Source organism: Muntiacus reevesi, chromosome 16, assembly GCF_963930625.1.
Source record: "Muntiacus reevesi chromosome 16, mMunRee1.1, whole genome shotgun sequence".
NCBI classification, from domain to species: domain Eukaryota; kingdom Metazoa; phylum Chordata; class Mammalia; order Artiodactyla; family Cervidae; genus Muntiacus; species Muntiacus reevesi.
Genome location: NC_089264.1, coordinates 41,493,186 through 41,519,664, shown reverse-complemented (window position 1 = coordinate 41,519,664; position 26,479 = coordinate 41,493,186). Strand labels below are relative to the sequence as shown.

The 26,479-nt window shown below is 40.4% G+C and overlaps 1 protein-coding gene across 2 annotated transcripts in view; it reads left to right on the top strand.

Moving 5' to 3' along the window:
• The window catches only part of PPARGC1A (PPARG coactivator 1 alpha), a 690,475-nt gene that overhangs the window by 341,206 nt on the left and 322,790 nt on the right, over positions 1–26,479 (top strand). The window lies entirely within an intron of this gene.

The following is a 26,479-nucleotide window of genomic DNA, read 5'->3' as shown; positions in this document are numbered from 1 at the left end:
GAAACAATATATGTAAGGTTTCTGGTACGTAGCGGCTATTCTATGCCTGTGAGATTTTCCCCTCTCTGGCTCTCAGCTGCCTCCCTCTGGTACTTGCGTTCCTCTCAGGCCTCTTACAGAGTCAGATCTGTGCTGGGTATTCTTGTAATCTAAGAAGGGGACTTGTGAGGACCAGGGAAGTGCTTAAGACTCAAAGAATATGTTTCAGATGGAGGCAGTTCAGGCCCCTTTTACAAGAAGATGATTTTGGATATGTTTAAGAGTGAAGATGGGGTGGATTTTGTGGGGGATGGGCTTGCAGGGCCAAGGATGGCTCATGCAGAATTCCCATCTCCTGAACTCATTCCAGACACAGAAAAATGGGTCAAAGCATCCATTTTTTTTCCTTTCTTCCTCTCCCTTATGAAAACATGCACCTTATTACCCCAATTAAAATCATCCAGTCAGTTGCTGTTTATAATTTATTTTGGTCAAGTGTGTATACTATGTTGTTGTAAAGTTAGCAAGTCTTCAGCCTTTTATTGGGCTTGTTAAAATAATGAGGTGCAGATGAAGAGGTGACTGTCGTGGGTGGCTCCTACACACTCCTTTGATCTCCTGGCGCTTTGCTTGGTGGCCACAGCGCAGCCTCTGTATCTTTCCTCCCTTCAGTTTACAGCTGAAAAATTGACAGAGCACATTCTTGCCTTGTAAGCTCAGGGCTTTCAGATCTCATGAACCAGTTAATTTGGGGAGAACGTTCTGAGTTGTTTTTGGTGAAGCGGTGGCGCTGAGAGCCCAAAGGGGTCCAACTTTGGCCTTAGCTCTTTGAGAGGTTCTGTTGTCCAGCAGAGGGGCAGTGCTGGCGGGCGGCAGGAGGAACGCGTCTGGGTCTCATCTTCTTGGTTTTGATCAATCGTCTTTTCGAAAGGTTTCTTGACAAAAGAGCCTCCCTCACGGTGTCAGGGAAAGCAGACTCGGCATTCCATTTTATGTTGAGACAATGCAAAACAAAATCCCTCCCTGATGACTGCCTGATAAAGGAATAAATTGTCTGTACAAGGTGATGGGTTTGCTAGGTCATTCTCGCCAGCGCACGAGAAACACCTTCTATTAAGAACAAAATGAGGACAAATTTGTTATGCACCCTTTGTTATTTTTAGATTGCATTGACTTTTTTTTCCACGTTGGAGTCTATTATCCTGAACTTCCTAATAAACAGGAGTGACTTAGAAAACGTTTCATTGTGTTGACCTTTACTTAATTTTCTATGCAAGTGAAAAAAACCTGATTACGGAGGACCAGTCCACACTTTAAATATCCCATGTGTATATGTTATACTTATAAATAGATGTGGGGATGGCTTTTGAGTCTATTTTTATCAGCTAATGTAAGGGTAAAGGCCTTATTTAAAAATATATATGTATCTCTATATTTATCTGTTTCTGGGAATGGGGTACAATGGTTCATTTAGGACCATTGTGGTTCTAAGAGATCATGTGGCTGCTAAAATGTTAAAACCGGTAGTGTTCTAAAAATAAGAATATTCCACTGTGGCTTGCCTTTGGTGAGAGTTCTGCGTAGGGCAATTAGACAAAAATGATATTCTGTTGTCAATTTCCTCTTTAGCATTAGACAGTGGCCGACACAGGAGCTAAAAGTGTTTGCAGGGCCAGAGAAACACCGCAAGGAGAAGCCGATGTCAGGGAGCAGCACCTTTTAATGTTTGGGGATTTTTCTTTTAATTTTCTTCAAACGTTCAAACTGTAGGAGGGTGGGTAACGCAGCTGTTCTTTGTAGCTTCTCTTCTGGCAGGCCGACAAGAAAATCAGAGAGCTGCTGGAATCCCTGACTTGGCCCATAAATAGCGGCAAAGTGCTTGGTTTTGAAATGCCTGTGTAGCTCATTGACCGCGCGCACGATGGCTGGGATGCTAATGGTTTATGTGGCCTGCAGGTGACAGGAAGATTTCTGCAGGCAGGGCTTTGTTGTAAATTCAGGCTGCCGGGCCGCCTCCTACCATCAGAGGTGGTTTCCAATTGATCACAGGCTTTTTGAGTTACAGCGAGGGGCGCCAAGATGAATGATGGGTTGGCCTAACACAGCTGTTGCTCCCGTCGTATGGAATTCCAGAGGATGCATAAAAAGAGGCGGTGCCAGGGAGATGTGGGAATCAGAAACAAGGTCCGACTTGTGTAACAGAGTGGGGACTTTTGTGATGACGCTGTAAGAAATGTTTAGAACTCTTAAGTTACTGTTCCAGAACAGAAGTGGACTTGGGGCTAATTCATCCAGTGTGTATTGATCTTCCTTATTATGATTATTTATTATTAAAGCAATTATGTCTGCTCCTACAAGGGACTGTAGTTGCATAGCGTGCTCTTATCTGTCATCTCGTTTTATCCTCATACCAAGTGGCAGATATTTATAGAGGCGGTGGCGTTCTTTTCGGGGGAGCCACCCGGCCCCTTTGGCAGTACTGTTGTGTGCCGGGCGCTGTTGAAAGTTAATTAAAAAGACACATTCTCTGCCCACTAGGCACTTCTAGGCAAAAGAGACAAGAAAACCACAAATGCTAAATATGTAATAGCTGTTCTCCAGAAGGCCCTCTACAAATAAGAAAAAAAAAAAAAAGGTGAAAAGGTTTTTCTTTTGTTCTACTTCTCATCTTTGTGGACTTGTTCCTAGAGAAATAGTGTTGATAAACAACATCATCCCAGGACATTAATTGCACTTTGCCCTGTCCTAGCCAGCCCCTCGTGTGGATTCCCTCCCTGAATGCTCACAGCAGCTGGACAGCACTGGTCTTGCTATTAGGTCTTGTTTCAGCAAAGAAGAAACCACAGCACAGCGTGAGACCAACGTCACACAGCTGGTAAAGGCCTTGGCAGAGCTTGAATTGAGGCCATTTGGTCTTGAAAAAGTATCAAGCGCTCTTTTATGGGGGTATTATTAGTTTATGGTTCCAGAAAGCTTTCTGGAATTCCCCTGCTCAGTAGAGGTAAGTATTTATATCAGAAGAATCTAAAATAACTTCTTTCTGTTGATAATTTACCATCTTCACTGTGTAGTCATTTTTTTTTTTTAAATGTTGTGAAATCCAGAAGAGAAGCCAGTCGCAAATGCAGCCCAGTTCTGAGGCTAGGCTCCCCCAAAGCCACTCAGAACTCTGTTTCAAAGCTTGAGGCAGAATCTTTTAACCTGAGAAGTGCAGGCTGTCATGTTGGGAAGAGGTGCAATGAGGAGGTCTGAGTTTGAGGCTAGTGACTTTTCACAAAATCCTGTCTGGGCCTTTTGTTTCATCCTTTGTAAAACAGACCATCCACTCGTCTTGCCTGTTTCATTATGTACCCGGACCTGCCGAGTTACTCTTGCTTCTGAGCCTTTGCATATGCTGTTCCTTCTGCCAGGAGTGCCCTTCCCATGACTGGCTGTCCTTCCTCAGACTCACATGTCAGCTTTCAGAGAAGTCTTCCTTGACCACAGTACTGAAGGGGCAGCCCTCTACTCCTGAACTTCTAGTGCATTTTCTTTCATATTTTTATTGTACCCTATTATATTCTTAGTATACATATTGCCTCTAGAAATGACCTTTTTATTTGCTTACTTGATCATCTGTGACTGCAAATGTGGTAATGTCAGCTCCTGAAAGTAGTAATGGGACCATCTTGTTAGCGATGTAATTCCACTATCCAGAACTGTACCTGGAGTAGAAAGGGTGCTTGATAAAATATTTGTTCAAAGAAGGAGTGAGGGGCTTCTCTGGAGGCCCAGTGGTTGAGACTCTCTGTTTCCCGTGCAGGGGTCACGAGTTTGATCCCTGGTTCGGGAACTAAGATCCCATATACTGTGCAGTGCACCCAAAAAAAGAAAAAAAAAAAAAAGGAAATGAATGAGTTATTTATTGGAGAACTGTTTGGAATAAAGTAAAAGGAAATCCTATATAAAATTATTGTAAATATCCAGCACAAATACAATGACATCAAAGGGGCAGATGTGCTTTGACTATTTTCATGCGGCCAGGTGCTCCATCAGAGAATGTGCTCAGGTGACGGGTTAGTGTCATTTTTAGGAACTGGAAGGCAAGATGATAGCTAACTCAGAATTAAAAAACCTCTTCCCTCCCACTGTCCTTATCATAGTGCTGGAAATGAGTAAATTTCTTGGGTATGCTTGTGATTGGTATTGAATAAAAATCAATGTAAAGTGAAGCCTGAAGGCTTCCTTTAGATCTTCCTGTAGACAAAGTTTCACGTCTCTGATCTTATCAGGGAGGACAATCAAAAGGAGGATGTGTTGGGTCAGTCTTTGGATAAAAGGGAACTCAAGAATAACCCATAATGATTTCCTAATGCTTGGTCAGCATGAAAGTGTTCCATCGTTGGTCTATGAGAATGATCTCCTTTCTGGTAACACAGGGTTCTCATTTCATCAGGAGCTGGTTAGAGAGCCTCTTAGATACATTGGTACTTGGAGTTCTATCTTAATTGGAATAATATGAATTTTGGTTGCTAATGCCCAGAATCAGAAAACCTTCAAAATACAGGACACACTTTCAAAAATGTTGAAATTGAGATATTTGTCTCCATATATCACATGGGCAGAATGATGTACACCCAAGATACTCCATTTTTGCGAGTCACAGGATTTTCCTAAGCATGTCTGTCTTTGCTCCCTACCCTTTACCAGAAAAATGTTTATTTAAATATTGTACCATCCCCACAAGCACTTTTATTATTTACCGATTGAAAAAAATGACATCATTACTTTTCTTCTGAATTTTTTAACGCGACAATTGTGCAATTAAATTACTGAATTCATTTATATTTAATTGTGCTTTTGGTTTTAATGTGCTATTGGACAACATTTCTTTCCAAGGCTGTTAGTTTTCCATGCAACACAGAGAATCTAAGGCTATATCAAGGAAATATATTACATGGGCAAGACAAAGTCTCATTAGTGTTATTTATAGCATGCTGAAACCTCATTAGGGGAAGGTATGCTGGATTCAAAAATGCATTACCGGGAACGCTTTATTTTTTGTACTGGAGAAATTACTTTTATTGTTGTTTCTTTGTCACAAGCATAGTGGCTACTGGACATTTTGGTTTCTTAAAGTATGAAATAAATTAAGTTAGAAGAAAAGAGTAATTAATCCACTAGCAAGTATAGCCTTATCATATTAGCAGAATGGCCTACACATGGTTCTAAGGGATTTCTATTTACTCATGCACCTTACCCTCACCCAACCATACATTTATAACTGGTTTCACCTCAGTAAAAAGCAATATTTTTCAGGGCAGTAGTTTGCATCTTAAACAGTAATAATGTGCTTTTAGTGCATTTCAAATCAGAGATGAGTGAAACTTGAGGTGCAAAGTCACAAATTGCCCAACTTAGGAAGTTCTATTTGTTCTAATGTGAGCCATATATTCAAGCCTACATAAACTATCCAGGAGGCAGCTGGAGGACTGTGATTTGAGGCAAAATGGGAACAAAAGAATGGGTCTCTGAGTTGTTAGTCTCAGGAACGAAACTCATTTGAAGTGTGTGGTTGCCTGATGAGATGTGGAGTAAGGTGTTGCTAGATTATTGCACTTAAAATTCTGTTCCTCCCTCCAAGACCTTGCCTCACTGCTGGGTAGGATAGTGTAAATCATTTAGACCCAGCCCCTCATTTTTCTGCTCCTTTATCATCCTGGATGTAAGATTAAAAAAACCCAACTCACAGTTTCTTACTATATTAAGTATATCTACTGTTAACTCAACAGGAGAGATAGGTGGTCTCAGGATTTCTTCACAGCAGTGTACTACAGAATCCAGTTTCTTGCCCTCCCTCTTCTCGAATATTCTCAGTTTTTTCTTCATGGTCTCAAGATGGAGGCCATAGCTCCAGGTATCACATCCTTACACCAAGTGTTGCAAGCAGAAAGCGACCGGCAGGGACAAAAATCTTATCAGTTTGTATTATTATTATCATTATTTTTTCCCATAGAGAGGATGCTCCTCCCTCAAACTCTGCAGGCTTCACCTTAAGTTTCATTGGTCAAAATTGGTCCTCTTGACCCTCACTTCCCTCAAACAAATGACTAACGGGTAATAAAATTGCCAGGACTGGACTATGATATGGAGATGGACCCCTGTTCCCTAAGATAAAGGGTTCTCTCAGCAAGGAAAAAGTTGGCATATGGCTTTTGGGTAATGAATATTCAATGTTTCTTATCTGCATTGTTGGTCATAAAGCAATTAATAAGGTTTGTTTGCTGGTGAGCTTGTTTTTTTTTTTCAGTAAATATTTCTACTAGTTATATTTGTGATGTTGCTCTTTGGGTCAAGAGAGAGATTTTCTCATTTGTTCTTCTCTTCCCTTCCATTGATTCATCTATCTGCTCACCTACTGACATACCAGACATTTGAAGAAATAGTTACAGTATACCAGGTATATTTATATATTTGTTTTGTTTTGTTTTGTTTTTACCAGGTATATATTAACTGCTGTATGGCACAGAGATATAAACCAGACATGTATTCTGCTCTAAAAGAAGCCCTGCTATAATTTAGAAGTTAGACACAGGCCTAATTTCTGTAATTGTAACTCAAGATATAAATTGTAACTCAAGTATAAACTGACCTGAGAGTTCAGAAGTGGGAGAACCAGGGAAGTTTTCTGGACTATGATGGGATTTCTATCTGTTACCCATATTAAATAGAATAGTCCTTTCTGCATCTTTCTCTTTGGAAAAAATGTTCATGATTCTCTCGGGAGTTGTTCTTGAAAGCTTCTCTTGTCCCAGCTTCCTATGGCTGCCAGTAACACATCTCGGGGTGGAGTGGTCTCTAGTTGAGAAAGGAGTGGGAAGGGGCAAGAGATGGGTCTTGCTGTCCTTTCGCCTCACTTGATAATGAGTGTATTTGAATTTGTGGATGAATTGGGTGGCTGGTTTTGATGAGATTTCTATTGGAATTATGTCAGCAGTGACTTCAAGTGATGCATCCAGGGCAAGATCACTACAGCAAAAACCTAGAAAAGAAATAGAAATCATCAGCCACATTAACAGTGATGAATGATCATGGCCCTGATGTGGTCGTTTTTTTTTTTTTTTTTTCCTCTTGGAAGTGGACAGCCTGTACCTGGCTATATTTCTAAGACATAATGACATGAGTAGCTTCTAGGTGTACATCTATAAGTTTCCCACCTGCCAACTTAGACTCACAGTCAGAAACCACTTAGGGCAGAGGGGCAAACTTGAGGCTTATGGGTCAGATCCAGCCTGTGATTATATTTTGTTGGATGTGCATGTTGTTTTGGGCTTCCAGCGTGGCCCAGTGGTGAAGAACTCACCTGCCAATGCAGGAGAAACAGGAGACGTGGGTTTGATCCCTGGGTCAGGAAGATCCCCTGGAGTAGGAAATGGCAACCCACTCTAGTATTCTTGCCTGGAAAATTCCATGGACAGAGGAATCTGATGGGTTATATAGTCCATGGGGTTGCAAAGAGTCGGACATGACTGAGCATTCACACGATGTTTTAAAAATAATGAAATTTCAAAAAATAAAAATTCAGATTCTGGGCCTCTCTAAGAAATGGAAGGGTATGTAAATTCTGGGTCCACATTCCTACAGGGCAATACTTGCCTAGAACTATGAACTTCCAACCATCTCATCTTCTGTTGTCCCCTTCTCCTCCTGCCTTCAATCTTTCCCAGCATCAGGGTCCAGAGGATGAGATGGTTGGATGGCATCATCACCGACTCAATGGACATGAGTTTGAGCAAACTCCGGGAGATGGTGAAGGACAGGGAAGCCTGGCGTGCTGCACTCCATGGGGTGGCGAAGAGTCAGACATGCCTGAGCAGCTGAACAACAGCAATGAAGCTCCAACTTCTTTGATCAGGGCGTGCCCTCTTCCGTTTGCACAATGCCTCCCGTAATCTCTTGCTTCGCACTGGCTGTGCTGGGTTCACTTGTAGGTCCTGGTGGAGAGTGAAACTTTGCAGTTGGCCTCTTTGAGTTAGAGACTTTAGTTTAACTTAGCCAACACAGAACAGATACAGTGTACCTATTTAGAAATGACTGACTTTTCTTATCTTTGAGTCCTCAGAGAGAGTGCACCAGTATCTTCTAAAGGTTTTATTGTTTTGTTTGTTTTGTCTAAAGTAATGAATAACTTCATATTTGAATTGCTAATAGCTCTTTATAATGTGCTGACATTTTAGATAGTTTTAGAAATGGAATAAAACTATTTGGGTAGAGTTAATCCAGCTAAGTGTAAATTAATACACTTCTTCAGAGTTATTTTATCCATATATATTATATACACAATATTCATATATATGTATAGCACTCATATATATATACATATAATATTCATATATTCACATATGCATATAACAATATTCATATATGTATATAGTATATAATATTCACATAAGTATATATTATATGTATACTTATTCATATATAATATTCATATATATGTACATATTTGAATATATATAATATTCATTATATACATATATATATAAATGAACGTTGTCTACTGGGAGGCATTTTGGAAGGCAATTAACTCTTTCAAGAACTGTCATTAAACGATCCTAAGTGGCTTGAAAGAGTTAACCCACCTTCCAATTATGCAATTTACTTCTTTGGGGCACTGCAAATTACAATCTTGGAAAATTTGGTTGAGTTATTGTGTTTGTTACTGTTGCTGTTAAATAGTAGTAATAATGGATTTATGTAGTACCTTGACACCACAGAGCTAAAAACAATTACATTTAAATATCAATTTAATTTAATGTGAAACCATGTTTTGTCTAATCATTGTAACTAATTACCAGCTTTTAGAAGCAGTTTTCACGACATTTTTATTAACGGTCTGGTAGCAAGTAGGCTGTTTGGAAGTTTCTTCTGCTAAGTATCTTGCAGTGTGAATTTATGTGTGTCAAAAATATCTTTTTAAATATATTTACTAGCTGATGTGTACATAATGTATGACCTACTGAAGATTAGAAGCATCAGTGGAGTGAACATGTTTTTGAATTAAGTATGTCTAGAGAATGTTCATGAGGATAAGATGAAGGCTTCAAATAATAAAGTCAATATACAAAACAATGCAAAATGAAACTTGAGTCTCCCACTCTTTTTGCCAACTAGGAATCCCTATTAACAATCAATTGGTGTTCAATAAAAACCCAGAGATCAAACAGTAGTGTAACAAATCATGTTTACAATAATCTCCCCAGGGCAATGAAAGAGGTATGATGTCAGAGTAATACCAAAGAAAGATTAAATGCCTAAATGCTTGCTCCCTTAAGCTTCTAAAACAAAAAATGATCAAAAAGTTAAAGTCAGTGAGAAATAAAATAATATTTAAATTGTTTCTGTATGATGGACTTGAAAATCAGAAAGCCTGGTTTTTAGACTTGATTCTTTGACTTTTTAACTGTGGCACTTTAAGCAAGATATTAGACATTTGTGAGTCTTTCCCCTTTTAAATGAAGATATACCTTCATGGGATGTATGCTATACATCTCAGGATTCTTGAGAAATTGAAGATACTTTCTCTGTAGAGTTTGCATAGTGCTGAACACATTGGAGATACTCAATGAGCTGGTCAAGTGTTAGCTGCCTCTCTGTTTACAAGAAGAAAGACTTTTCTCCTATACCTTGTATGTTAGGAATTTCGTAGAAATAGCCAACATTATTGTCCTAAGTTCATGAAAAGGATCTGGTTGTCCTACATGTGTTTCTTGCCTCATCCAAAAAATACCCACCTGGTTACCAAAATCTGGTCTTCCTTTCCTATTGATTATTTTCCTGGTGATTTGGGAGTACTTGTTGCTAGGCTAGGGAAGGGTTAGGAGCTGGGTTAGGACCTAGGGTAGGTAAGGAGCTGAGGCTTTAGGTCCTGTGGTACAAAATTAAGTGATTTAGACAGGTGTTTGTTTAATATGTGCAGTTCAGGGAATATATCAACGTCCACTTGATTCAATATTCAGGTCAACCTGTTCCTGAAAGCCAAGGTGTTGAGGTATTTGGAAATCAAGCAGGATATATCAAACTCTTGGGTTAAAATCTGGTGGTGGTTTTTTTTTTTTTTTTTAACCCCTTGGGTTGTCACCATACACAAAGTGGCCCATTGGTCTTCCCACCTAAGGCTAAAACATGTGGTTGAGATAGGTGTGGTAGACCAGATGACCGGGTGAGGGCACTGGCCTCTAGGCTCAGGAGTTCAAGCTTGCTGTGGTAGATAGCATAGCACCAGGTAAGCAAAGAAATGATGTGGAGAGATGTGCAGTCTGATTGCCACCTGTGAAAAGGGTGGAGCGTTTAGAGGGCAGAGTCGGAGATTCCCACCGGGAGAAGGTTGCTGGGAGGCCCTCCTCCCTTCACGCCTCACCTCCTCTCTAGGCTCCTGGGGCTTCTTCTTTCTCCTCCTCCTCTGTGGGGATGCTACACTCATCTGTAGCAGCTGGAGGGGAGGGCCTCTGGCTCGGTGCCACCGCTTATAAGGAGGCCAGCTTAGACCAGGGAATGAAGCGTCAGCAACAGGGACTCCATGTCTCTCATCCCTGCCCCTCTCCTTGTGCTTTTCCTTCCCTTCCCATTGATCTCATCTGTTTGGAGGCCTAGGAAAGAAAAGAAGTGTGGGCTATACCATTCCTCAGTATCTATTTTCAAGGTCGATTGTGGGGATCAATAATTGAACAGTGAGTTTTAAATATGAAGTGTCATATAAATGCTAAATAGACTTGTAATTGATGGGGACTCTGACATTTCAGATACCATAAGATGAGATGGGAATGAGTAGATATGACGGTTTCTTCCATAAATATCATGATAAAGTAAAATGTTCATTTGTTCAACAAATATTTATTGAGTGCCTGACTGCCTTATAGGAGCCAAACTTTATGGTAGGTGCTAGAGATACAGAGCGAACAATCACAGAAATGACAATAAACCTCCTCTCCACTCCTGCCCAAGGAACTTACATCCTGATAAAGAGAGATAGGCGATAGGCAAAGGAATAAGACACAGTGTCACGGAATGGTGTTAGGTGGGTGTGGTGGGTGCTATGGAGAAAAAAATAAAGCTGAGAGGGGCCTAAGAAACTGGGGAGAGGTGCAGTTTTAAATGGGGTGGACCAGAAAAGGCCACTTTGGGGCTATTATATTTTAATAATTAATTCCTACTAAGGAGTTTAGGTTTGCCAAATTAAAATCTATCTTGAAGAGTGTCTTTTCTGTTATGTAGATATCCTTTCTAGAAATGGCATTATGGTTGCAGATAGGTGTGTGTGTGTGTGTGTGTGTGTGTGTGTGTGTGTGTGTGTGTGTGTGTGTGTGCGCGCATGCATGATCTTTTATAGTTCCAGAGTCAAGATTTCTGTTTTCATCAACACTTCTAGTTTCCACTAATGCTCTATTTTTGTTTGGATTCTTCCCAGTTCTTTCAATCTTCCTTTTCCTATCTCTCTCAATACATCTCTTCTGTTTTCTAAGTTAGGTAGCCTCTTCTGCCCAAAGTCACCCCTGTAATGTGTTCCTAGAAATTCAAATTCAGAGGCTTGAGAACTCAGGGATGAGCCCCAGGAGCCAGTGGGTGTGCATGAAATTGTGTAGAGTTGTGGTCAACAGTCCAGGCTCTGTTGTCAGCACTGAGATCTTGGACAGGTTATTGCATCTTTCTGGGCTTCAGTTCATCATCTGCAGAGTGAGGTTAATGATTCTTTGTTCAGAGATCTGTGGTGTGAATTAAATGAGAGGACACAAGGAAACTGTACAGCACACTGCCTGACCTGCAAAATGTTCAAGAAGTGTTGGGTACTTACCTCCTGATTTTTTCCTCATTCTACGTTTTGGAAGATAATTAATATAGATTTTTATCTTAGAGCCAGGGTGGATCATGGAAATCATCTGGTTTAATGGTTCTCAAATTATTATTATTTTGAAATCAATAGAGGGAACCTTATTTTTTCCAAATAATATCTGGCATGAAACTTCCATACATAAGAAGATAAATGGGATGAAACTTGTTGAAATGAGAGCACGAAATCTGGATCCTGCCTACTCAGCCTGGGCCACTTGAGGCCTCAACCTTCCCTTCTTTCCCCAAGATGGGCTGTAAAGCATTTCTGAGAAGCACTAGGGTTTCTTAGGTCTTTTAGTCCAGACAATGCCATTTATCAGAAGGATGCTCACTGTAATCTTCCCTTGAATGCTCTGCATCCTTAAATATTCTCAATCAGTCAATCTTGCCTCCTTTCTAGAAGGATTTCAGGTGGTACTGACACTTTGGATTTCTCACCTACCTACTCCATCTAGTTCCTTTTTTGTGTTCTATGGAATTTTTTCCTTTCCAAGGTCACCAGGCTACCTACTTGGCAAACCCAATGGATTTTTCGTCCTGTTCTAGCTCTATGCAGAATCTGCAGTTGACCTCATCCTTTCTGAAACTCCATGACCCTGGAACTTCCTGGATCCTTCAGTAAGGGTCTGAGGCATCTCAACAATGGTTCTTGAATGATAGCTCTGATAATGTCACTCCCTTTCTCACAAGTTCTTCATGGCTCCCTTTGCCTGTAGAATCCAGTACACAATCTGCAACCAGTATTTGAGGCCTTTTATGATCATCTGATAGAAGCTTCTTTATTAAACCTCACTTCCCTTTTTAAACCTGGATTATTGCTTGAACCTGCTCTAGGCCTCCCAAAATGTGTTTTGAAAGTTGAGACAGTAAAGGACCATTTTACCTGGACTTGGTAAGATGGGTAAGATTTAAAATGGTAGAGATGGCAAGAGCATAACAAGCGCCCTGCAACGTGTTAAGGGTAAGCACCTGCTTTTGTCAACCCTCCTAGATGGAAATTATTTGAGATCAGAGACTAGCATGTTATTAGAGCCCCCGTGGAACCCGAATCACAACACTGCTCCCCATAATCCTTAACAAGCAAATGCATGAAAGAAGGACTGGCAAATCAAATTTGAAGTCTAATGAACTTAAAAAAAAATTTGCACATATTCATATAGTCTATTGATGAATAGAGTAAACCCTTTGAAAAATGAAAAGCAATATAAAAATGTTTTTATTATCTAATTCCCTGATGTGCTTTTTGTTTTACAAATGATGCAATTATGCTATTACAAAGGATTTATGTTCATTAATAATTTTGTTAGAGGAAAGCCAGTGTCTTGTTGAAATTATTTTGTATACCTGGACTTTTTGCCATGGCTTTTCTAAAGGATGTTATATCAGTTTTTTTTTTTTTTTTTTTTTTTTTTTTTGCCACATGTTGCTGCATCACCAAGCACTCCAACACTTGGTGGCTGGAAACAACCAATATTTATTATTTCTCACAAGTCTATGAATTATCTCTGCACTTCTTCTGGTCTGAGGTAGGCTAAGATGGTCTCAGCTGGGCTCAATTTGTGTTTGGGTCAACTGGGGGCTGACAAGTCAGAGGATAACCTTGGCTCAGCTCTAAGTGGTCACGGTCTAGCCCAAGCGTGTTCTCTTGGTGAAGGCAGAAGAAAAAGAGAGAGAAGAGAAGTATGCAAGGGCCATTAGGCTCAGATCACACACCCACACTGTTATTTCCATCACATTCTATTGGCTAGAGTGAAAGACAAGGCAGACAAGCTTCAAGAAATGGGGGTGGGCAGTATTGTCCCCCTTTTCAGTGGAAGAAGCTGCAGAGTCATACAGCAAAGGACGTGGATGCAGGGAGAGGCGGGGAGCTGGGGACATCCATCTTTGCAATCAGTCTGCCACAGGAGACCTACATGCTTCATCAGTTTTTCTTGAGATTAAGAAGGATAAGAAGGAAGATGCACATTACTCTAACATGAGGGACCATGAGCTTCTTTTTGCTTCGTTGATACTCAAGCTGCTACTTGAAGTTGCTCAGAATATTACCACTCAATCTGCCCCTGAAGCTGATTTAATTCTTTAAAGCCTAATTCTATACTCTGTCCTTTTTATGCCCTCTTAGTATCTTATCTTCTAACACAGGAAATGATAGATCAGTTGGTTTGTTGGCTTTGTGTCTCTAATGAGTAGAGAAAATAAAAGACATTGGGAAGTTCCTAGGAAGCAGATATGTAAAGCAATGAAAAGAGATAGCTTTTGGTTTGACTCTTTCTTGGCTGGTTTTCCAGAGGCAAAATCTAGAAGAAAGTAGAGTGAAGTCTCAGGGGACATTTTTGGGTTTGGGAAAGATCTGATCAGGTGTGCAAAGGCATCTTGGGGGCAGGGAGTGAATAGAAGTGCTGATCTCAAGTATTGGAAAGCATGAGAAGGAAGGGACTGATCAATAACTGTTTTTCATGTGCGGAGCATAATTTGTGTCAGGCTGCTGAAATGAGTTAGTGCTTCATAGTTAATGGCTGTGAGCACATTCTTTTTTTGCTGCACTCTCCAAAATGTTTGCCATCCACAATCCTAAAAGGCTGTGAGTGACTCAGAGCCAATGTGAGTAATGCACTGGAGCTTCGTGAGCTGGGACCTCTTCTATTCTGAAAACCTTTCCCTTGGACATCGTGTCTCTGTATTTACATCTCTGGCTTGGCTGCCTCTCAAATCATGTGGTACGCTTGCCATCTTATTTGGACCTTACTCTTCTTCAAGTTTGCTCTTTCATTGGAGGCTCTCCGGGTTCCTCCACTCAAGAAATATCATTCCCTTACCATTCAAAGTGTGGTCTGTGGACCACTAGCATTGATATCTCCTGGGAGCTGTGATTCTACCCTACTGCATCAGAGTCTTCATTTGAACAACATCCCCAGGGGAATCTGTGGGCACACCAAAGCTTGAGAAACTGCATTATTTCACAGACATTGATTGTTGCCTCTGCTATTTCTGTTCCCTCAATGTTAACCTCCCCCAGGCCCTTGTCCCCCTTACCTTAGCTCAGAAAACGCTCACTTCCTTTTCATTAAACTCCATACGAGAAGTGATGGTGCGATGAACTTCTGTGCCATGGACTGACATAAAGGCCCATTAAAAGATTTTCCTCCCAAGGTTGCTTAGTAATTGGAAACTGATGGCTGTGAGGTCTTCTTTATAAAGTGATATGAGCTGCAGAGTAGTCATCTGAAAATTAGTTGTTTACAAAAGCCAAGCACACATCCTCTTAACTCTTGCTATATCCTAATATTAATCAAGGCTTCCTGCCAGGACAGTGAGTGCTCTGTATGATTAGAGAAATATTAAAGTATGATCCAAGTTCAGCAGTGCCTGCCTGACTGAGTTACACCCATTCATTGAGTCTTTTCCATGAGCTATGTGCCAAACCTGGAGCAAAGTGTTCTGTAGTCATATTATGATTTAATCAGCATATCAGCCCAATGGAGTATGATCCCCATTTTACTGATGTGAGGGTGTGGCTCAGGGAAGGGACATAATGGCCCCAAATTACACAACTGGTGAACTGCAGGATTTGAAAAAGCTCCATTCTTCAGTTCTCTGTGATTTCTCCAAGCAGAACTTCCTTTCTTTGCTTCTAGAAAGATTTTTCCTCCAGGCTTACTAGACATGTGTTTTTGAGAAGAGGCGTTACACCCAGCTAACTCCTGATTTCACTCACACCTGGGCTCACCTATTTGGAGTCCCACATCCCCACTCTGTCCTCACTGTCTGTTTCCAATGCTGCCTCCAGCAGGACCTCTGTTCCAGTACCTTCCAATGACATGGTAACGCTCTCTCCTTTGACTTGTGCTGCCCGTGGTCCTCTGGAAGTTTTACCTACTCTTGGAATTACCTGGCATTTTCTCTAACAAGGACATTCCAGCCTTTGCTCCCCTCTGTCCACTTTGCCCTGCCTGGCACTGTGCCTGGCACATCACGAATAACACATATTTGTTCAGTGAATTGAATCTGAGCTGACTTCTCGCTGACAGGGACCTTGGGGGTGTCAGGACTCCGGGTGGAGGGAAGGTTGTTAGCAGAGAAGAATTTCTTTACACAGACTATTTCACACTTTTTGCCAAGGGCCGGCCCAGCTTTCTCTTAAAATCCAGTTCACAAAGAGCTGAAGCTGAGGCAATGATGAGCTTGGCCTCCTAGGAAGAGGAGGGCCACACCACAGCTTTTGCTCCTTAAAAATCTCAGCGAGAAGAAGAAAGAAAACATTTAAAACTTCCTCTTGGAAAGCTCTTCTGCCTTTGATTTTTCAGAATGTCTTCAAGTGATTTGGGTCTATTTTTAATACCCGTGAGACATGATGTTGTAAGGAGAGCTATATATAGGGGCCACATCCCCCTTCTTTTATTCATTGGCCTTAATCTTCCTGGGAGGAGAAGGAAATGCACATGATATTTCACCACCGAGTTGTGACGTTTGCCCTAATGGGCCCGGCTGCAAGGAAATTCATAAATACTGTGTCGGAAATAAAGATAATGAATAGATTCTTTTTGGAGAAAACGTGAAGTGGGAGATTATTTATGTTAAACCTCCCTTGTCTGCTGAAGACAGCGAGAGTGTTCCTCTTGTTTTCGTCAGGGTCCTCTGGGGACAGCAGGCAGCCTGTGTTACTAGGGTGAGCTTCAGCCTCTACCATCGGAATCCAGAGGAGCCGGACACTCAGCCAAAAATAACACACGGCATCAGAGCAGCAGCTATAATTCTGGTTTATCATATACTTACCAGCTTTCTTCTTCTTCTTTTTTTTTTTAAGAAGGCATTAAAGTGCTTGTTGAAAGTAAACAGTGTTCTGAGTGCCTACCGGACCAGGACAGACCAGGTCTTCCCGCCACAGCCCTAAGCCCAGAGGGATCTGAGTTGGGGGGCTCTGCTGTCTTCTGCCTTCTTTAGGGCCTTTGCGTTTCCCAGCACTGTCTGGATCCATCGTTTCCATTTGTTTTGGGTGAATCCCTACATCGTTGCTTCCCTGGTGTCTCAGTTGGTAAAGAATCCACCTGGTAAAGCAGGAGACCAGGGTTCAATCCCTGGATCTGGAAGATCCTCCAGAGAAAGAAATGGTAACCTATCCAGTATTCTTGCCAGGGCATCTTCTAGAGCAGGGACTTGATTCAAGTCCCAAGTTTGATATATTTACTATATTTTAAGTCATCAATGGGGCAGTCTTGGCTTAATTTGGTTTCTTTTTTTTTTTTCTTTTAAATTGATTTATTTATTTTAATTGGAGGCTAATTATTTTACAGTATTGTGGTGGCTTTGTCAATCTGTTCATGGTCTTGATTCCTGGTGTTGATCTGGGTAGGGTGGTAGCCTTCGTTTCAGAGAAGTGGCATCTATATGAATTGTAGTACCTGTGCTTCTTGTGGGCTGCCCCTTGGGGAAGCGGTCTTCCCCTCATTGCTTCCTCTGCCATTCCCCAGGAAATAAGAGTGGCCCACAAACCTGCCTGAGAGATGGAACTGTGCCTGGAAACATTGGAGGATTTCTTCTAATGGGGTAGAAGTCAAAAGGTCCTGCTTAGCAGTCCTTCTGCCCAAGTCCGAGAAACATTCTCTACTCATTCCCTGTACCTTCCAACAGAAGCTGCATTTTAAAATCTCTTTGCTTGTGTATGCTCCCTTCCCTCTGACTTTCAGAGAGGCAGCTCTCCAGAGGAGCATTTTTTGTTGAATGCCATTTGAAAGACTTAACATCCCTGCTGATTTCCAGTTGGCCAGCTTCTAAGGAGACCTTTGGGAAACACCTTGGGCATTCTTGAGTCAGAAGGACCCTTGTCCCCAGATTTCTCTGTTTACACAAGTCAGTGACTGAAATCTAGCAGAGGAGAGTTTGCCTGTGGGCATCAGTGTCCTGTGGGCTCCCATGGATATTTGGATTTGGAAATGAATCTAAGAAGGTAAAAAGGATTCATAGGTCAGAGTGCCATGAAGTCTGGCTGTTGGTACTGTGGTCTCTCTTCCTGTAGAAACCTTTCAGAAATGATGTCGTTTAAAAACACGATCACCAAAAACCTTAAGCCTGGGTTTTGTACTGAAGTTTGGGGCAAGGTCTGCGTGTTGCTCTTCACCAAGGACATGGCAACAGGAGTGGACCTCCTGGTGCTGAGCTAGGTTGACACAGGGGTTTGGGATGGATGTCTCCTGGGGCAGTGCCAGAATCCTGTCTTCTCCAGAGCTCAGATATTACTGTGACTGAGATGATTTGCTTACCTGGCTAACTCCCTCACAGGACGATGAGGGCAAGCCTCCGTGTTCCTCGCCTCTCATCTCTAATACCCAACACTGTTCCTAATGCATATTAGCATCTAGTTCATGACCTTAGAATCCATGAGTTATAAAATAATGTAAAAAGCCACTTTGCATCTGTTTAGTTATGAAGAAAGACGTTTATATTGATTTCTGTTACAAGACTGGATTTATCTCTAATGCCACTATAGAACTAAGAAAAACATTTAGATTTGAATTCTGATATTTGGTCTGTCTGTAAATTTACAGTTTATTTGATGCTTCTAAGAGGCACATTTGATATCTAAAATGAATTAACTGATTTATAGCATTTGTCTCCCTAACCCTATCCCTCTAAAACCTGAAGGTATTAATCAAATGTGCGCTCTGTTTCATGGTTGCTAGGTTAACACGTGCTCTACATCTGCAAATTAAAGTTTATTTGTTGTGAAACCTTAAAAAAATTATGGCTGTTTAGACATAAGCTTGAAAGTATGAATTTAGCTCCTATTTTGTAGTTCCTGTCATAATGCTTTTCTGGGGAAAAAAAAGAGAAAAACATGCTTGTCACGAGTGGCCTTACTCTAAATTGCATTGTTTTTTGGGGGGTTTTAAGCCAGATCCTTGATGTTACTTTAACTAGGTTTTCCTGGTTTAATTTATTTTAGTTGGTAAAGATTATTCATCACTCATTTAATTCCAAGTTTATCTATTGATTCTTTTCTCTTCATTTGGTATTTTCTGACATTTTGTGGCACTCCATATTGATTTATACAAAATCAGTCATCTAAATGTCCAGAGGAGGCGTCATTCACTTGTCATCAGCTGTTTTTCTGAGCTAATAAGTGGAATAGTCATGTATGTTGAGATTGTTGGGTGATTTAAGGGTGGGAGTCCTGCCTGTGACACCTGGTTATAAATATCTTTACTAAATCTGGAAGGTGCAGTTCTCCAGAGGTAGCTCTAGTCAGTTTCTTCATGGGGGGCTCAATTCTTCCCTGTAACATCCATCAGTTATTCTGTTCCTTAGTGACTCTAAACCTATGCTCTAACGTAAGAAAAAATAAATAAAGCTTGCTATGCAAATTGATTCAAGATAAGCCTCTTTTTGCTTCCTAAATTTAATGAATCAGCTTTGATAAAATGTAGATAGAGTCTGTCCGTCTGGAGTGTGCCCTGAGAGTCCGCATTTTCAACAAGCTCCTAGGTGATTCTGGTCTGTACACTTTGAGTAACCAGTCCTTAGTCCACTTACTAACCAAAATTCCCATTCTTATTTCTTCCTATTTTGAAGTTCTTGAACTATATCTGAAGTTCCCCTAGCATTAGAATGTTAGTATTAGGAGTAAGTGAAGAGGGAAGAGGTGTGCCCCCACTCCCCTTCTCCCACCAGCTCACATTTTATAAAGGCAATGAGAAGCTAGGTGTATGTTACAAATCTATAACCCAATTGGATAGTTTTTAATAATCCTCACAGAATCTGGTAGCTAGTAAAGTCAATTTTCATGAGACTTCGAATGTATATTTCTTAAAGTTACTCACTTCCTCTGTTTTAAGCCTTTCTCTTCAAGTTCCTCTGTGCACTCCGCACCCCCAAACCTCACCCCATCGTGATTTCTTGCCTGGTTTCAAAGAGTGTTACTCTCTAAGCTGAACTGAAAAGTGACTTGTGACAAAGTGTTAGGAGATAAAGCTTTAGGTGACCCCCTCCTAGGAATATGTGTAATTTCACAGACAATGACATAAAAGGTTTTAAAATCAAGAGGTATGTCTGGTGAAAATTTAACTCCAAGGTAGTCTACGGGAGGACCCTTTTTGGGGGGGATGAGGAGGAAGAGGAAATGATATTTCCATCCTACCATATAGCCTATTCCTCATTCGTTCATCCTACTCATAAGATCTCCCTTCCCACTCTACTCATGAGTCCATTGGTTATTACTTCTGGGGGCTTATGACTTTCATATAGTTTTTAAAGTAATCTCTTTCAAGGAAGTATTCTGTAATTCATCTCTGCTGTGCGTACCATTTGCTAAGGCAACTCTCTGTGTCTCGGAGCTCTCTGGATGTTCAGGATCTCACCAAGTCAGGAACAGTATGTAAACATATTGGAAGGGGGAATATTATTTTTATATTGAGTTGGGAAGGATGATGTATGGAATGTCTTCACCTGGTCAGACTTAGATTTGATTCTTCTCAAATCAGTGACAGATTCATATGTAGAGAAAAATTGAGGTTCTCATCTGTATGTTGTTTTTTATTACATTATTTTGCTCCAGGCTCAAACGTATCAACGTAATTCAGACACTGTGGATGAAATCATCTGATTTCCATCAATAAATGTCTACTAAATCCTTTCGATTATAGGCAGTTGGTATTATTACACAGTTATAGGAAGACACGGGAATGCCATGCAGTAATTAATTGGAGTCTACATGGCTCAGATTTATACAGTGTTTGATGTTTATAGTTAGAGCCATGCTGTTTCTCACTTATGTGATATAAGTAGATTTAGGTATTGAAATGGATTCTGTTTCACGTCTGTTACTTTCCATCTCTGTTCATTAGAAGTCAATTAAGAAAAGGTCTTTTCTGGCTTACCTTTTTTTAAATCTTGGAAACTCTTACTCCATGTGATTGAAAATGGTTGTTGACTGATTAATCACGTAAGTTGATTAAGTTGGGGGATCATAAATCATGTACCTACATGAAAATTTGACTTTTGCTTAAAGTCCATAAATGCACATTTATTCACTAGTGTTTTGCTGTGGAGCCAAGAACTTTTATCTATGTAGGGGTTCAGAGGGTGGAATTCTGGAGTTTTTTTTGGTGTAAATTGTATCCCTAGAGGAACCTCTCAGATTTCAGGTTCAATTTCTTTAAAATGAATTAAGAATTTTAAGGCAGTGACCAAGTAACCTGAGTAAAATCTATGCAGATCCTGCCCCCACAACAGTAAAATTTTTAAAGCAGCTTTTCTTTATTGGGTCTTTCCAGGGCATTTGACTAGTTTCATGAGAGCAACAACTCCCTTTCCATGGAACTCATATTTTATAGCTCTACTATTTAATTACATTATGTAATTGCATTAACAGGCACAACCAGTATAAATAGGATTGGGAACAAACACAAATGAATCTTGGTAAGCATACAACTCGGCCACATGAGAGCCAAAGTACGCTGGTGCACAAGAGAATATTCTCCTAGCCATGGTGTTTTATTGTCCACAGTCCTGTGGGTATCTCTGCAGTTCAGCTTAGATGTTTTATGAGGGGATAATCAGCATTAATTATTTCAGTGAAACAGTGAACTGGAAACTATTGTTCTATTTTTTTTTCCTTTCTGAAATAAGACTACATTACCAAAGTTCATCCTTTTCAGATTTATCACTCTTATCATATCTGTTCTGTTTCTTTGTATTTGTTTTGTTTTTTTGAGTGTTAATATACAGATACCTCTGGTTTGTGGACTTGATATATTGTAGTTTTTTTGTGAAGAAAATTTTTGAAGATAAACACCTTATTATTAGCTTCTAAAAGGAAGAGAGAGTAAAAACAGAAGTAAAAGTTTATGGAAAAATGTCTTGGAAAATTTCATTGAGAATGGATTTAAAGTGAGAATGTATAATAAAATGGATGGCAGAAATTCATAAAAATTCTAGCCCAGGTGTTAAGTGAAGGAGTGTATGAAATCCTATTGAGGGGTGAAAGACCATCAGTTTTCTTCCACACCTGGGAAGTGCTTAGCTTTGTACTTATTTTCATCAACATCCCTCTACTCTCCCCACCACAGATTTTCTTTTACTTTCTTCTCTAGACTAGATGTCTGTATCCCATAGAGCGGGTTAGAGTGCCAGATTCTGGCATAATAGAATTCTGTGGAATGCATGGCTTAGGTCAATTGGGAAACTTTTGTTTTTTCTAGTCCTTTGATTCTTAACATGAAGTATCAACCCATATTTATTCTAGAGGATAAGGAACTTTCTTTTAAATCAAGGGAAGACTGATTGATGCATTTTATATAGGTGTTTCCTTTTTAAGTTTTTAATATAACTTTTCCTTAAGGAAAATGTTACAAATTCTAAAGCTCTTTCTATTTCTTTTCAGTCTGTATAGTCTTAATAAGCTGCTTGTTCTGAGGGAAAAAATAGTGACTTGCTAGCAATCCTTGGCTTGTAGACGCATCACCTCAGTCTCTGCCTTCGTTTTCATATGGTGTTCTACTTGTGTGGACTTGTCTTTGTGTCGACATTTTCCCCTTCTCATAAGAAAACCAGTCAAGTTGGATTAAGACCCACCTTAATCAGTTTGTTTTAGCTTGATTACCTATGCAAAGACCCCACATCCAAATAAGATATCATTTTGAGGTTCTAGGAGTAGAATTCCATCCTATCTTTCTGAAGGGACACAATTCAACTCATAGCATTTGCATAAAGACTCTCCCAGTGGCGGCCCAAAGCAGGTTAGAATTTGTGTCTTGAAATGTTAGCATTGCAATTTGGCCAATGGGTAATCCATGCCTTCCTTATACCTTATTTTCATAGTCAAAACTTCCTTTAATAAAAATATTTACAACAAAATGAATTCTTTTTTGATTGCTTGATTTTAGAATCATGAATAAAAGCTATGCTATTTAATAAGCTCCCATATTCCAGTATGTTCTCATTATGTTTACATTTTGAAGACGTGTACTTTATTTTATCAGTAGTGAATTTATACCAAACTACATTTAGTATTTGAAGCTTCATTTTGCTTTCATTAATTTCCTTGCTAAATGATAAGTGGCATTAAAGTCACGCTATTCTAAGTTTTCTTTCTGAGACAGAGTGACGCTGCATTGTTGAAGACGTTTACCCTTTCTTTTTAAAATCCATGTTTCTATATCATCTATGGAAATTGTCACACTTAATGCTACTATCTTATGAGCAGGGAAAACCCAGGCTGCAAAAGGAGGAGGAAATATTGGATTCCATGGGTTGTGGGTAGAACATACTGGCTTGTAATGGAATTTACTTAAAATAATATTGCAAACTTACTTGATGCATGTGATAATGCTCTAGAGAGAATATTTAATTTGATTCTTGTAATGACTCTACGGTAAGGATGGTATGTATTGGCTAGGGTAGACTAGGTTATGCTATGGGGACAAACAACCCCAGAAGTTTATTTCTTGTTCACGTAATGCCTGTTGTTGGTCCAGGTGACCCTCCAGGACAGCTGCCCTTCATAAGTTGACTCAGCATTCTATCTAGTCTTCTCTGATGTTAAGGAACATCTTATCAACACACACAGTCCCTGCAGTAGGGGAAGAATTGGCTGGAAGCCAAAGGCTGATGTTTAAGCTCTCCCTTGGGAAGTGACGCCCATCAGTTTTCTTACATGTTATTGGCCAAAACATGACATGTAGTTATGGCTGATTTTAGGGGGTTTAAAGAAATGCCATCTTGCTGTGTGCCTGGGACAAATGGGAATCAGATATTGATAAGAAATAGTAAGCTTGAGATAATAATACCTCTCTTTTACAGACATGGAAACTAGAGTTCAGAAGTGTTAGGTGACATGCCCAGGGATATAGAGCCAGGTAATAGTGGGGCTGCTCCTCACACCTTGGTCAGACTCCAAACAATATGCGCAACCACTTTGTATCCCACCTTCCATAAGAACTAATTCAGTTACCCTGAAATGAACATAACCTGATGTGATCCAAATGGTAAAACTGATTCCCCCCAGTTTTCCTTATGGAGTCCTGTTGATGGAATTTGGAGGAAAAGAGGGAAGAGCTAGGTGATCTGTGAGACTGCCATTGAGTCTAGTCTTTGGGGAAAATTTCTGGACCTTTTCTCCTCTGGCTATTCTCTCTTACCTTTCAGGGCAACCTCCGAAGAAGCACCCACATATTCTTAATAAATGAGAGGAGCTGAGCAAGTAAAGATCTTGCTTTTGTCTGTTTTGTTAGAGGTGAAGTGGAAGGTATAGTCTTGTAATTATTAAAAGAATAATGTTACCAAGTCCAAGATCATACTGCTCACCACACAACAGGCCAGTAATCAAGAGATGAGCTGTTGGGACAAGAAATAACTACTGTATTCTGAAAGCCAGCAGACTGAGGAGATGGTGGCCTTGTGCCCCAAAGAACCATCTTGCCTGGGTTAGAATTCAGGCTTTTATGTTAAACGGGGCGGGAGTAAAGTCAAACACTCACTGATTCCCATCAGCCTCTGGAGGGGTATATAATATTAATTTCTTCCTCTCTCAGTCATCCACAGGTAGACCTGGTGAGGATGTTTCTTGTGAGCTAAACAAAGGTATTTTAGTTTAATGCTCATTACGGGAAGCAGGGTTCCCAGAGATGGGCCATTATGTATAATTTAATCTTATAGGCAACATCCCTTTAGTGATTAACTTGTGATAGAATACAAAAGGTTCTTCCCTATTACAATAATAATGGCAAGTTAGGACTGTATGTGGCAATTTATAGCCTATATAAATTGGCTATATATAATTGTTCATATATAATCTGAAGATGAGGGCAAAGCCCAGTGTACTAATTAGCTGTGACACCATATCAGTGAGATGTGGTTGTCAAAATAGCCAATGGGACCTGGGACTGCATCAGTGAAAGGGACTGACTAGCACAAAGCAGGGATGGAGAATGCAGGCCTCGGTAGCTGGGCTACCCCCTGGCCCATAACCCAGGCAAACATCTTTGTCTCTCTTGGACTTTTCATCTGTAAATCAGCAGCGAAGATGACATCATAGTATGCTCGTAAAGGATGAATGATGTAAGGTTAATAAAACTTGCAGTACCGGGTATGTAGGTCTATGCTCTGTAAATGCTGGCTGCTCTTATTATTATGGTGGTTGTTAGCGTGGGGATTTTAAAAATAAGGCATGTGATTGTTAGTCTGTATGTGCAATGGTAGATTATAGCAGGATATTGCAATCATTTCTGGAGTATTAGAATCATTGCCACTAGAAACAGTCGAATATATATTTGAGGCTGACATCAAGGAATGAGAATTTACTGAAATCATATTCCATGGTTTGCATAACCTGTAAGTTCTGATGTGAAAGAGACAGTTCAGCAGAGGCATAAGGGCATGGGCTGCTACTGTCTTTGAATCTTTGAAGGGTTGTCCTACGGAATAAGTATTTTAGTATCTTTTATGGAATGAAGAAGTACAGCCATGGAAGTACAATGAAGTACATCTAATGAAGTACAGCCATGACAGGTGCAGGGAGAAGGATGTCAATTCATTGTGGGACAGAGCAATCAACCAGGGAACAAGATTGTCTTGGGAGGTAATGAGTTTACCATCATTGGTGGTGAGAAACTGTTCACATGGGTATTGGTAGGATCTTGAGGATTCAGACATCAGCCAATTAATTGACTAGTTTAGAGAAACTTTAGAAGATTCTCTGAGTTTTGTGACTAGTACTGGGTCCTCAGTAGAATCATCCAGTGGGATTAAAAAATATAACAGTGTCTTAGGACCCACACTAGACCAGTTAAATCAGAATCTCTGGGGATAAGGCTCCTGCAACAGTATTTTCACAATCTTCCCAGTTGAGTCTATTGTGCAGCCAAGTTTGATAACTACTGTTTTAATGGGAAAAAGTAGGTACTGTTGGCAGTAACACCAGCTGCCTATCTTAAAACTATAGGTGATCAATTTTGAACAGCAGGAGATAGTATCATTCTGTGAGAGAAATAGTAACAAAACAGGGCAGAGTTGGGTTGGATTTGGCTTCACTGAGCCCGAAATATTGAGGAAAAGTGAAAGCGTTATTTGCTCATTCGTGTCCTACTCTTTGCGACCCCATGGACTGTAGCCTGCCAGGCTTCTCTGTCCATGGGATTTTCCAGGCAAGAACACTGGAGGAGGTTGCCGTTACCTTCTCCAAGGAATCTTCCCAACCCAGGGATTGAGCCCGGGTCTCCCACGTTGCAGGCAGACTCTTTTACCTTCTGAGTCACCAGAGTCCATCCCAACTGAAGCTTCTGGCCATTTTAGCTAATGGTTTGCATAAAGGTCCACAAGGTCAGTTTAAATGCCTGTCATAGAACTTCCTAGAGGAGGAAGACAAGGGACTATAGGTGCTCAGGATTCAACTACAGGAATGAGTCTATTTTCTCCCAAAGGAACTTGCTATTATGCATGTTTACTGGCTGCTGAGTGATTCATGCTGTGTTGGGGGAGATGTGCTCAAATGAAATGTGTTGCTTCTATGTAAAGTAGCTTATTTCTTCCAGGATACTCCAACCTACTGATGCAACCCTGCAGAACAATGCCAATTCTGCTATGTGTGTGTGCGTGTGCGTGTGTGTGTGTGTGTTTGGGGATGAAAGAAAGACAAGTGTGC